This window comes from Tupaia chinensis, unplaced genomic scaffold, assembly GCF_000334495.1.
Source record: "Tupaia chinensis unplaced genomic scaffold, TupChi_1.0 Scaffold000314_1, whole genome shotgun sequence".
Classification (NCBI taxonomy): domain Eukaryota; kingdom Metazoa; phylum Chordata; class Mammalia; order Scandentia; family Tupaiidae; genus Tupaia; species Tupaia belangeri.
The window spans coordinates 4855461-4866794 of NW_006159807.1; positions in this window are offsets into that span (position 1 = coordinate 4855461).

An 11334-nucleotide genomic window follows, 5' to 3' on the forward strand; every position below is an offset into this window, starting at 1 on the left:
GCCAGTTCGTATCACAGAAGAACTCCTCGCCAACAGGAGAGCAGGCTGTGAAAGAGTTTGAGTGTTCTCCCTGGCCTGCTTCCCAGAAGAGACAATTCCCCAGTAATGGGGAATGGTCAGTCTTTGAGACTCAAGTCACTCAAGTCCAGACTAGGGTTAACGCGCCACTCATACCAAAGCCTTCCTCACCAAAACAAAGGCTGCCCTACATGGGAAAGCGTTCTGTGTGCAATTTCCTCAAGCTGAGTTGACAAAATTGCAGTAGTGAACTTGGAACAATAATCTGAGGTGAGGAAAATATTACCATGCCACGGCTTTTAGTCTTTAGAACTATTTTCTTGTGAAGTGTATCTATTTTGGTGAAATAGCAAGCTTCCATTGCTTTTTGATAATGCATGAGAGACACATAGCCTATCATTCAACTCGGAAAATCTCCACCTGTGTTATTATACACATTTTTCACATTAGTAAAGAACATCACCAACTGAAACAATTTCTAATGAATTACAGTCACCTAGTATTTGTTACAATTTTCTTTTCATCTATAATCCAATGTAGTCTCTCAGATAGTTCAAAAATAGATGACTTTATATAGCAGAGAAAGTAAGCACAGGAAAGAAAGAACGTGACTAAAACTCATATCGATTATATTGAACCAAGAGCATGCAGAACTTGAAGGAGTAAAATGGGGCATTGTCCTTTAAAATACGTGCACATGTAATATCCTAACTGGGCGATAATGAGTTGAGCTCTCTTGCTTAGGTGACACTAATTTTCACTTTAAACATATGGTGATGCCACAACTAGAAAAGATAATATGTTTTCTTTTTTTTTGTTCTTTTTTTTTTTGGAGAGGTTTTCTCTATAGGGCGCATGCGCTCGCCAGACAGAGAGAGACAGAGAGATAGAAAGCGAGAAATCACCCCCCAGGGGGGATGGTCACGCCGCAATCCCTTCTCCTCCATTCTCCTCTCGGGATCTTGGGCACGCACACACATGCGCCCGGCATGAGTTCTAATCCACTGGGTCCAGGACGCGAACCGCAGTCAACTACATGGGAGTCCAGCGACATAGCCATTACGCTAACTGCTGGTTCCCAAAAGATGATATGTTGACTGGTGCTTTGGGATTAGAAGTACAAGGCAGAATATACCTTGGTAGAAAATAGTTCAGGAGGCTTAGAAAAAAGGTCAGAATGGGAAGACAGGATTCTTTATCCACTGAGACTCTACAGGGAGATGCATCCTCTCCTGGGGTAAGATAGGGGCCAGGCAGTAGCACAGTGGTGAGACAATTGGATCCGCACAGGAAGGGTTCTGGGTTCACATGCCGGGACCTCCCTGGGCAATCCTGGAACATTCATGTGTGCCCGTGATCTGGCTCCACTGAGATGTGGGTAGATTTTAGCACATTCATGTGTGCCCGTGATCTGGCTCCACTGAGATGTGGGTAGATTTTAGCATAAAGATCCTGTTGGGGGGGGTAATGCTTGCTCTTTTTTTCTCTTGGAAAAAAATTTATGAATATATTTTTTTAAAAATAGATAAAATGCTATTTAAAAAAAAATATTGGGCCAGCTGCATAGTCTAGTGGTTAATGGAGCCAAATCCCACATAGCTGAGCACAGTTCAAATCCTATCCCCTGCACCTTGAAAAACACACCAGGCACATGTGTGCATGGCCAAAATCCCAACAGGAAGGAGAAATGGAGAAGGGACTGCGGCATGATCATGCCCCATTGGAGGGTGCTTTTCTCTCTCTTTCTCACTCTCTCTGTCTCTGGCAAGTGCATGTATTCTTTGGCACTTTAAAACAAACAAACAAAAGCTGGACATCACTGGGAACTAGCAGTTAGCATAATGGCTATGTCGCTGGACTCCCACGTAGTTGACCACGGTTCACGTCCCGGACCCGGTGGCTTAAAACTCACGCCGGGTGCGTGTGCGTGCGTGCCCAGGATCCCAAGAGGAGAATGGAGGAGAAGGGATTGTGGCGTAACCATCCCCCCTGGGGGATGATTTCTCACTTTCTGTCTCTATGTCTTTTTCTGTCTGGCTGGCAAGCACACGCACCCTATAGCGAAAATCTATCAAAAATAAAACACCAAAAAACAAAAAACTGGACATCACTTCAGCTCTTCAAATCCAAATGAGAAGAGCTCCTCTCTGTATGTTCCCTTCTCTTTCCTCTGCCTGGTGATGCAGAGGCCCTGCAGTTCTGATCCTGGCAGCCCCTTGCCTTCTCTGGGAGCTGCATTACTCAACCCTGGCAATGCGGCCTTCCCTTCAGTTGAACCTAGGCCCCGATCTGCTTATGATAGTTCTGTCTGTACTTAAGATAACCCCACTGCCACCCATTTGACTGCTCCCCACCAGACCGCAGATCAGAGTCTTGCTTGTTTCTTTACAGCCATTAATCCATCTAGTAAATCACTTCAGTAGATATTGATTAAGTACTATAATGTGCCAGGCACTGTGCTGGGCACTGAAGAAAGAGCAGAAAACAGCTTTTTTTCCCAGCTTAGGCCTGGCAGAATGGCTCCCGCAAAGAAGGGTGGCAAGAAGAAGGGCCGTTCTGCCATCAACGAGGAGGTGACCCGGGAATACAACATCAACATTCACAAGCGCATCCACAGCATGGGCTTCAAGAAACGTGCCCCTCGGGCACTCAATGAAATCCGGAAATTTACCATGGAAGAGATGGGAACTCCAGATGTGTGCATTGATACCAGGCTCAACAAAACTGTCTGGGCCAAAGGAATAAGGAACTTCCCATATCGAATCTGTGTGCGGTTGTCCAGAAAATGAAACGAGGATGAAGATTCACCCAACAAGCTCTACACTCTGGTGATCTATGTACCTGTTACCACTTTCAAAAATCTACAGTCAATGTGACTGCTGATTTTCAAATAAAGTTATAAAACCAAAAAAAAAAAAAAAGAAAGAAAGAAAGAAAGCAGAAAACAGATAGATTCCCTATTTGCACAGAGTGTTGTGAGAGTGGGTATATAGACACCAATGTCTAATATGCCCAGTGGGAATAAAGGTCATAAAGAACAAGTAAACAGAACAGTCGTGGGAAGGGGCTCCTATTTGCTATAAAGCAGTCATGGCTTTCCTGATAAGGTGACATGTGAGCAGAGCCAAGGACCTGTCCATGTACCATCTGTCCCTCCCTAGCTGCTTGTTCCTCTTCAGCTGCCACTGCAGCCAGCAGACTCCAAACAGGCCTGCAGTGCCATTGCCTAAAGCTCACCAGCCATAGGCCTAGAATTTCTGGCTCCTCTCCCCATTTCCCAACTCGGTTAAAATGCCGGGTATATAGGGAGGACCTTGTCTCCTGAGCAACTGCCAGTGGGGCTGAATGACACAACCCAAAAATGCAGAGGGTTTCATCCCCCAGAATGAATTTTGACCAGTAAGAGACAGGAGATTGGAGGCTACCAGGCAGACAAATTTCCTCTCCCTGTCTTCCTCGGACGGACTGTTCTGGTGCACAGTTTCCCTCACCCATCCATGGAACCAAGCCTATGTGCTTACCAAGTGTTCACAGTTGAATCATGCTTCCAAAAATGACATTGAAGTTCTAACCGCCAGTACTGCGAATGTGACTTTTTTTGGAAGAAGGGTCTTTGTAGATGCAATCAAGTTAAGATGTAGTCATTAAAATGAGCCCTAATTAAGGTTCTTGTCCTTGCAAGAAGAAAAGATAGGAGGGCTGATGGCACAGTGGTTTAAAGAGCCAGATCCCACATGACCAACTGCTTTTCAAATCCCAGCCCTGGTGGCTTGAAAACCATACTGGTCTTGTGTGCATGCCCAAAATTTTGACAGGAAGGAGCAATAGAGGAAAAAAGATTGCAGGGTGGCCACTCCCCACTGAATAGTGTTTTCTCTCTCTCTTTTTTGCACACGTGCACATGCACACACACCCTTTGACAATTAAAAAGAAGACAGACATGCCAGAAGATGCCATGTGACAATGGAGGCAGAGACAGGAGTGATGCATCTACAAAGCAAGGAGCGTCAAGGACACCGCACACAGCAGAGGCTAGGAGAGGTGAGGAGCCACTCTCACTACAGGTGCAGAGAGAGCAGGCCTCTGTTTTCTGGCCTACTGGACCATGAGGCAATAATTCTGCTATTGTTTTAAGCCACCCCATTTGTGGTACTTTATTACAACAGCCCTAAAAAACTAACACACTGAGTGACCAGCTGTCAGACTGTATCTTCCCAAATAAAGCACTAACTCTTAATTCTTGCCCAAGGCTCTGTTTTCCTGAGACCCGTGAGTCTGACAGCCAGAGACTTGAGTAAAGTGAAGGGTGGTATTTTATGGAATATGTGAGGACAGAGACTACAGATAAGGGAAGAAGCAATGCACGGGACCTGAGATGGCAGAAAGCTTGGTGTGTTAGAGGAACGGGAAGGAAACTAGGGTGTTTGGGGAGTAAATTAGGGAACATATGTTAGGAAATGAAGTCAGAGAAGGAGCCAAAGACACATTCTCTGGGGCTTAATAAGCACAGAAAGGCTTTTGGATTTTTCTTTTTAACAATTCACCATCGGCAGGTAATTTACAGATAATTGGGAGGAAATTTATAGATAGTAGTAAAATGCATACGTCTAAGGGGATGGTGTTGTGAAATGCTTTTTGATTCATAAAATCCAATAGGACCACCATTCAGATCAAAGACAGAACATTTCCATCACCCAGAGAATTCCTTCCTGCTAACCCCCAGTTAGTGGAACTCACCAGTCCTGAAGTAACCACTACTCCCACTTTCATCCACATTGATTGGTTTGACCTATTCTTGAATAGCCTATAAATGAAACCATATAGCACACTTTAACTCAAATTAATGCTGTTAAAAGCCATCTAAGTTGCTCTATGTATTCTTCAATTACGTTTCGCACTGAGAAGTAATCCATTGCCTGGATATAGCAGTTTCTTGAGCCATTCTCCTGTTGACGAGTATCTGGGATATTTGCACTTTAGGCCTGCAATGAATGATGATGCTAAAAACATTTATGTACTCTTTATATTTTAGACATATGCAGTTACTTCTCTTGGTCTAAACTTCGTTGTGGACTTTCAGAGTCAATAGATTTGTGTTACTTTTATTAGGTTTTCAGAGTGGTGGCACCATTTTATACTTCTGCTAGCCTTGTATGAGCTCCAGTCTTCCTACGTCCTCACACCTGGAATTGTCACTCTCTTTCATTTTAGCCTTCCTAGTGGGTGTATAGAGGTATTTCATTCTGGGTTTTTGTTGTTGTTGTCTTTTTAAAAAAGGTATTTGTTCATTTCCTTTATGAGAGGGAGAGCGAAATAGGCACCCCGAAAAGAGTTCCCGTGCCACAATCTATCCCCACTCTCGGCAGCCCAGATCTCATATACCCAGCATGCTTAGGGAGATCTCTGGACATGAACTCCCTCTCTTTTCCATGTGCCTCTAGCTGTGCCACCATCTGGCCTTCATAGTGGTCTCTTGTTTTGTTTTTAATTTTGCCAGAAGGCATGTGCACTCACATTAGATAGACAGAGAAAGAGAGGGGGAAAATGTGAAAGCACCCGCCATGGGAAATGGTCACTCAGCAATCCCTTCTCCTCCATTTCTCCCTCCTTGCAGGATTTTGGGCATGCATACACATGCGCCCAGTGTGTTTTTCAAGCGGTCGGGTACAGGACTTGAACCATGTGGTTGGCCACATGGGAACCAGAACAATAACCACTACGCCACCAGCTGGCCCCTCACTGTGGTTTTAATATGCATTTTTCTGCTGACTAGTGTTGATCTCTTTTTGATACGGTCATCAGTTTTTCAGATATCTTCTCTTAGGAAGTAATTTGTCCACATTTTATGTTTTTATTATGGCCATATCCCACTTCCAAAATCTTACTAGTTATTTATTAAACTATAAAAAATTACTCCAAAAACTGAAAAACAGCAAAAGAGGTCAGCTCATAGTGCTGCAGTTAAGTGCTGGGCATAGAAAGCCAGATCCCATATGGCCAACCACAGCTCAAATCCTGGCCCTGATGCCTTGAAAAACACAAGTTCATGTGCACATGTGCCCCAAACCCAGATGAAATGGAGAAATGGAAGGGAGAAGATTGTGATATAATCACACTCCATTGGGGGTAGTTTCTCTCTCTCTCTCTCTCTCTCTCTCTCTCTTTCTCTGGCAAGTGCACTTATGCACTGGCAAAAAAAAAAAAAAAAAGTATTTATTGTCTCACACACTGTCTGAAGTCTGGGACCAGGAGCATCCCAGGTGTGTGCTGGCTCAGGGCCTCAGGTTGCAGCTGAGCTCTTGGTTAAGACTCTAGTCATATCCAGGATCCTCTGAGAATAGACACGCCACCTGAAGCTCACTCACATGTCCGTCATTATGAGAAACGTGATTTTCATTAAGCTGTGGAATATTGAAAAGCTTAAACACCCACTACTGCTCTCACTGACACGTTGGTGTCCTGGATCTCAGGCTGAAAAAAAAAAATCATTTAGAGGGACCAGCAGTTAGTGTAATGGCTATGTCGCTGGACTCCCACGTAGTCGACCGCGGTTCACGTCCCGGACCCGGTGGCTTGAGACTCACGCCAGGCGCATGTGCGTGCGTGCCCAAGATCCTGAGAGGAGAATGGAGGAGAAGGGATTGCACCCCTGGGGGGTGATTTCTCACTTTCTATCTCTCTGTCTCTCTGTCTGGCGAGCACATATGCCCTATAGCAAAAACCTCTCCCCCCCTAAAAAAAAATCATTTAGAGGAGTAGATGGCAACAGAGAAAGACTCAAGGTCCCCACAACTAGCCAGAGGAAGGGTTGGAAATAAGGTGTTAGCGGTCTAAAAATGTGCAGCCTCAAAAAAAATAATTGCCTGTAATGACTCACTTTTATTAAACTCTTACCATCTCGCTAAACTAACTAACTAAGTCACAGCAGAGTATTTCCAGCCCTCCATAAATGGCCATTTTATCCAGTGGTCTCCCTGTAGAAATGTATGCCAAGATTAGAATCCATGATATGGAAAAAGCTATACATGAAGATGCTCATTGAAGCATTATTTATTAGAAATCCAAATTGTGGGGTCTTGCAGATAGTATTGGTGATTGAGATGCTAGACTCCCAGGGCTGATCATGGTTTGAATCCCGGACCTGGCACCTTGCTTTCTCATTTTCCTTTTCTCTTTCTGTCTCTCTCTGGTCAAATTAATAATAACAAATAAAGTCAAATAAATAAAATAATTATTTAAAAAAATAAGTCTAAATTGTGGCATAATTTAAAAAAATATATATTTCCCCCAAATAATGCCATGATAACATGTTTTAAAGAATTACTTTATTTGACTTTATTTATTCATCTATTTTAATTTAACCAGAGAGGTACAGAGTGAGAGAGAGAGAAAGCGAGAAAATAAGCCACCAAGCCTGGGGCTCAAACTGCAGTCAGCCATGTGGGAGTCCAGCACCCTTAACTACCACACCACCTGCCCGCCCCACCATGATATCATTAAAAGTAGTCATTATGAGTGCTTAGACAATAATATTGTAGGAAAGTCTTAGGATAGTCTAGTAAGTGAAAAATGTTTTTCTGAACTTTTTAATGTGAAAATGTTTAAACTGAAAAGTTGAAGACTAGAATAAATGCCAGGTGTATCCTTCTTTGCTTTATCTCTCTATGTATAATGAGCATGTTTGAGAAAAAATGCAGGCCTTTTTTTTGTATTTGAATATGAGCAACTTTTAATGGAAGATACAATATAGTATGTTTGTAAAGAACACAATGAAGTTATTTTTTTTTCTTTTTTTTGGAGAGGTTTTTGCTATAGGGTACGTGTGCTCGCCAGACAGACAGAGAGAGAGAGATAGAAAGCGAAAAATCACCCCCCAGGGGGAATGGCCACGCCGCAATCCCTTCTCCTCCATTCTCCTCTTGGGATCTTGGGCACGCACGCACACGTGCCTGGCGTGAGTTTAAGCCACCGGGTCCGGGACTCAAACCACAGTTGACTACATGGGAGTCCAGCAACATAGCCATTATGCCAACTGCTGGCCCCACAATGAAGTTATTAACAGATGTGAGCAGATAAGAAGCAATGACCACAAATAACCCACACTGACACCGTGGTCTACACTACGCCTCTCTTCTAAGGACAAAGACATTTTACCTTTTACAATGATCACACTCAAGAAATTTAGCACTGATATAAAATTTACATTCATATGTCCAATAAATTAAAAAATACTGATTTGTCTCTTTTTGTTTGTTCTACTTTATCCAGGATTCAATGGAGGGCTGTGTATTGCATTTAGTTGTTGGGCCTGACAATGACCTTTTCAAACAAACAGTTATTTTACAGAATATTTTTCAATTTGGATGTATCTGACTGTTCACTCCTGATGAGAAATTACCTGAATTTCTTAGATAACTCATCAATTATATTTTGTGCTGAAAAGATATTACTCTTTCTCATGTCCTGTGGGGAAAAAAGTCCCTAATGCATTCATTAACATGGTTAAGCTGAGATTTTCTTGGATGCCATACAAGTTGGACTCGGGTATGTGCATCTGAATTTCATTCTTTTGTCATCTAGGAAATAGTTAACTAGGAAGAAGGTAGCTTAAAACATCCACGCATTTGAGAGCCATTTTAAGTAAACTCTCATTCCCACAGCAGAAAGCAATGTTCTGTTTTTGTTCTTTTTAAGTTTTTTTTTCTTTTTTTTTTCTCTCATGAGAGTGAGAGACAGAGAGCAAAAGCACCTGGGAGAGAGAAACAGAGACACAGGGACCCTCAATTGGGCCCCATGCAATGATCCCCCCAGTCTTCTCAACCAGCCAGGATCATGGGCCAAGCCTGCACAGGTCGAGCTGAAAACTGAACCTGAGACCCTCCATGTGGGTTACTAAGCTGTGCCACTGCTGGGCACCCACGATACCCTCTGTCTGCTTGGAAGCAGGAGGCTTATCAACATCACGGGACTTTCCTCCGTGTCTTTGTCTCCTATTTGCCAGGCCAGTCTATAAGCCAGACAGGGAGTCAATCAGTCACAGATTTAAAGATACTACGTAAAGGACCAGCAGATGGCATAATGATTACATCACTGAACTGCAGTTGACCAAGGTTCGAGACCTGGAGCTGGTGACTTAAAACTCATGCTGGGCGCATGTCTGTGTATGCCCAAAATCCAAAGAAGAGAATGGAGAAAGGATTGTAGTGTGGCCATCCCCCCAGGAAGTGATTTTTCGCCTTCTGTCTCTCTGTCTCTGTCTTTCTGTCTCTGGAGAACACATGTGCCCTATAGCAAAAATCTATTTCTTAAAAAAAAAAAAAACACATAGAGAAGGTCAGAGCATAGTGGTTAAGGCACTGGATCCCACATGGTCAACACTGCAGTTCATGTCATGGATCCAATAGCTTGAAAAGCACACCAGACACATGTGGTTGGTTGTGTGCTCCAAATGGCAAGAGGAGAATGAAGGAGAAGGAATTGCCCCCCTCCCAGGGGGATGATTTCTTACTTTTTTTCTCTCTGTGTCTCTGTCTCTGGAGAGTGCATGTGCTCTATGGCAAAAATCTTTTAAAATACCACATTGCAGGCCAGCCCCATAATCTACTGGTTAAGAGAGCCAAATTCCATATGACTGACTATAGTTCAAATGATGGCCCCATCAGCTTGAAAAATACGCCAGGCACATATGTGTGTATGGTCAAAATCCTGAAGAGAAAGATAAATGGAGGGAAAAGGATTATGATGTGACCACACCCCATTCAGGGGTGCTTTTTCCCTTTGTCTCTCTTGATACACGCAATTGCTTATAATTAAATACACACACACACACACACACACACTGCTACAGTCCTAAAGAATAGAATCATCTTCCCAGCTGCTGTTGAGGTGGCAACAATAATGCCTTCAAAATTGTTTTACTAGAACCTTCAAATCCTGGAAATGTCTGGTTTCTGAACTAATCAAGCAGAATCTAGGTAGAGAAAAGTCTAAATTTAATTTGTAACTTGACTCATTAAGGCTGCCAATCACTTATACAATGTATATACGTAAGAGCCATGGCAAGGATATTGCCTCTTACTTGAGACTTAGAAATCTGGGCTGTGTTTCTAGGAACAGCTTACTGAATGCATCCGAAAGGTTGGCATAGAGCCCAGGGATGACGAAGGTTTTTGAACCCAGGCCACTACTCTGACCTCACTTGCCATGGCAGTTATTGCTAATTAATCACCGTGTTCTCTTCCATTAGCCTGAAAGGACACTGCCTCGGACAACTTCCCAGCACAGCACTGCAGGCATCCACTAATATAATTTTGAGCCTATACATCAGATGAAATATTGATAATGCTTCACAGAAGAAAAGAGTATTTTTCTCTCAGTTTTTATTTGTCTGTTAATTTTCTAGCGAGCATGTGCACTTACTGGAGAGAAACACAGACAGAAAAGGAGAACGCATCGTCCGTGGGAGATGGCCATGCCATAATCCCTTCTCCATTTCTTCTTTGGGATTTTGGGCACGCACATGCACATGTGCCCAGCATGTTTTTAAACCACTGGGTTCCAGACTCAAACCACACAGTCGGCCACATGGGATGTAGTTGCCTCAGTCGTCACAGCACTGGCTGGCCCAATCTCATTTAGCTCTTAGCTTCTCACTTTCACTTGCACAGGAATGGCAAGGGTCTAGAAGAGTATTCCTCATGAGTGACCTGCAGACAACTGGCAAACCTGTTGAAATCTCATATTAGGGCAAGTTAAACAGGAAATTTACAATGGAAGGAAAGGCGAGGGTATTAGTTGGGATTAGCTATTTGCTGTGACTAAGTGATGTCTATATATAGAGAGAAAGAGAGATAAAGTAATTGAAACACCATCAAAGTTTACTTCTTGCTCATGAAGTATTCCAAGTTGGTTCTGGATTGGGGAGATGAGGGTGAGTGAGCTCCATTCTACACAGCCATTAGGGATCCAGGCTGATGAAAGTTCTGCCATCTCAAACACCTGACATCACTGTGGGCATTGGCAGGTGTCTGGCAGTAGAGGAAAGAGCATGGAGGGATGCCACATGTGAGGATTTTATGGGTCAGGACCGAGTAGCTCATATCAATTCTGCAAGTCTACTTGCCAGAACATTTAGATGGCTGTACCTTGTTGTAGAGTGACCTTCAAGGTGTAATTCATCAAAGGTGCAGACTTTTCCCAATGACACTCTAGAAGAGCAGGGAGCATGAACATTTGGTGGTCAACCAGTAATCTCTGCCCACAAAGAGGGACTTTTCTGTGAATCTCCGTGGATTCTTGTTAGACAGGGGAATGCCG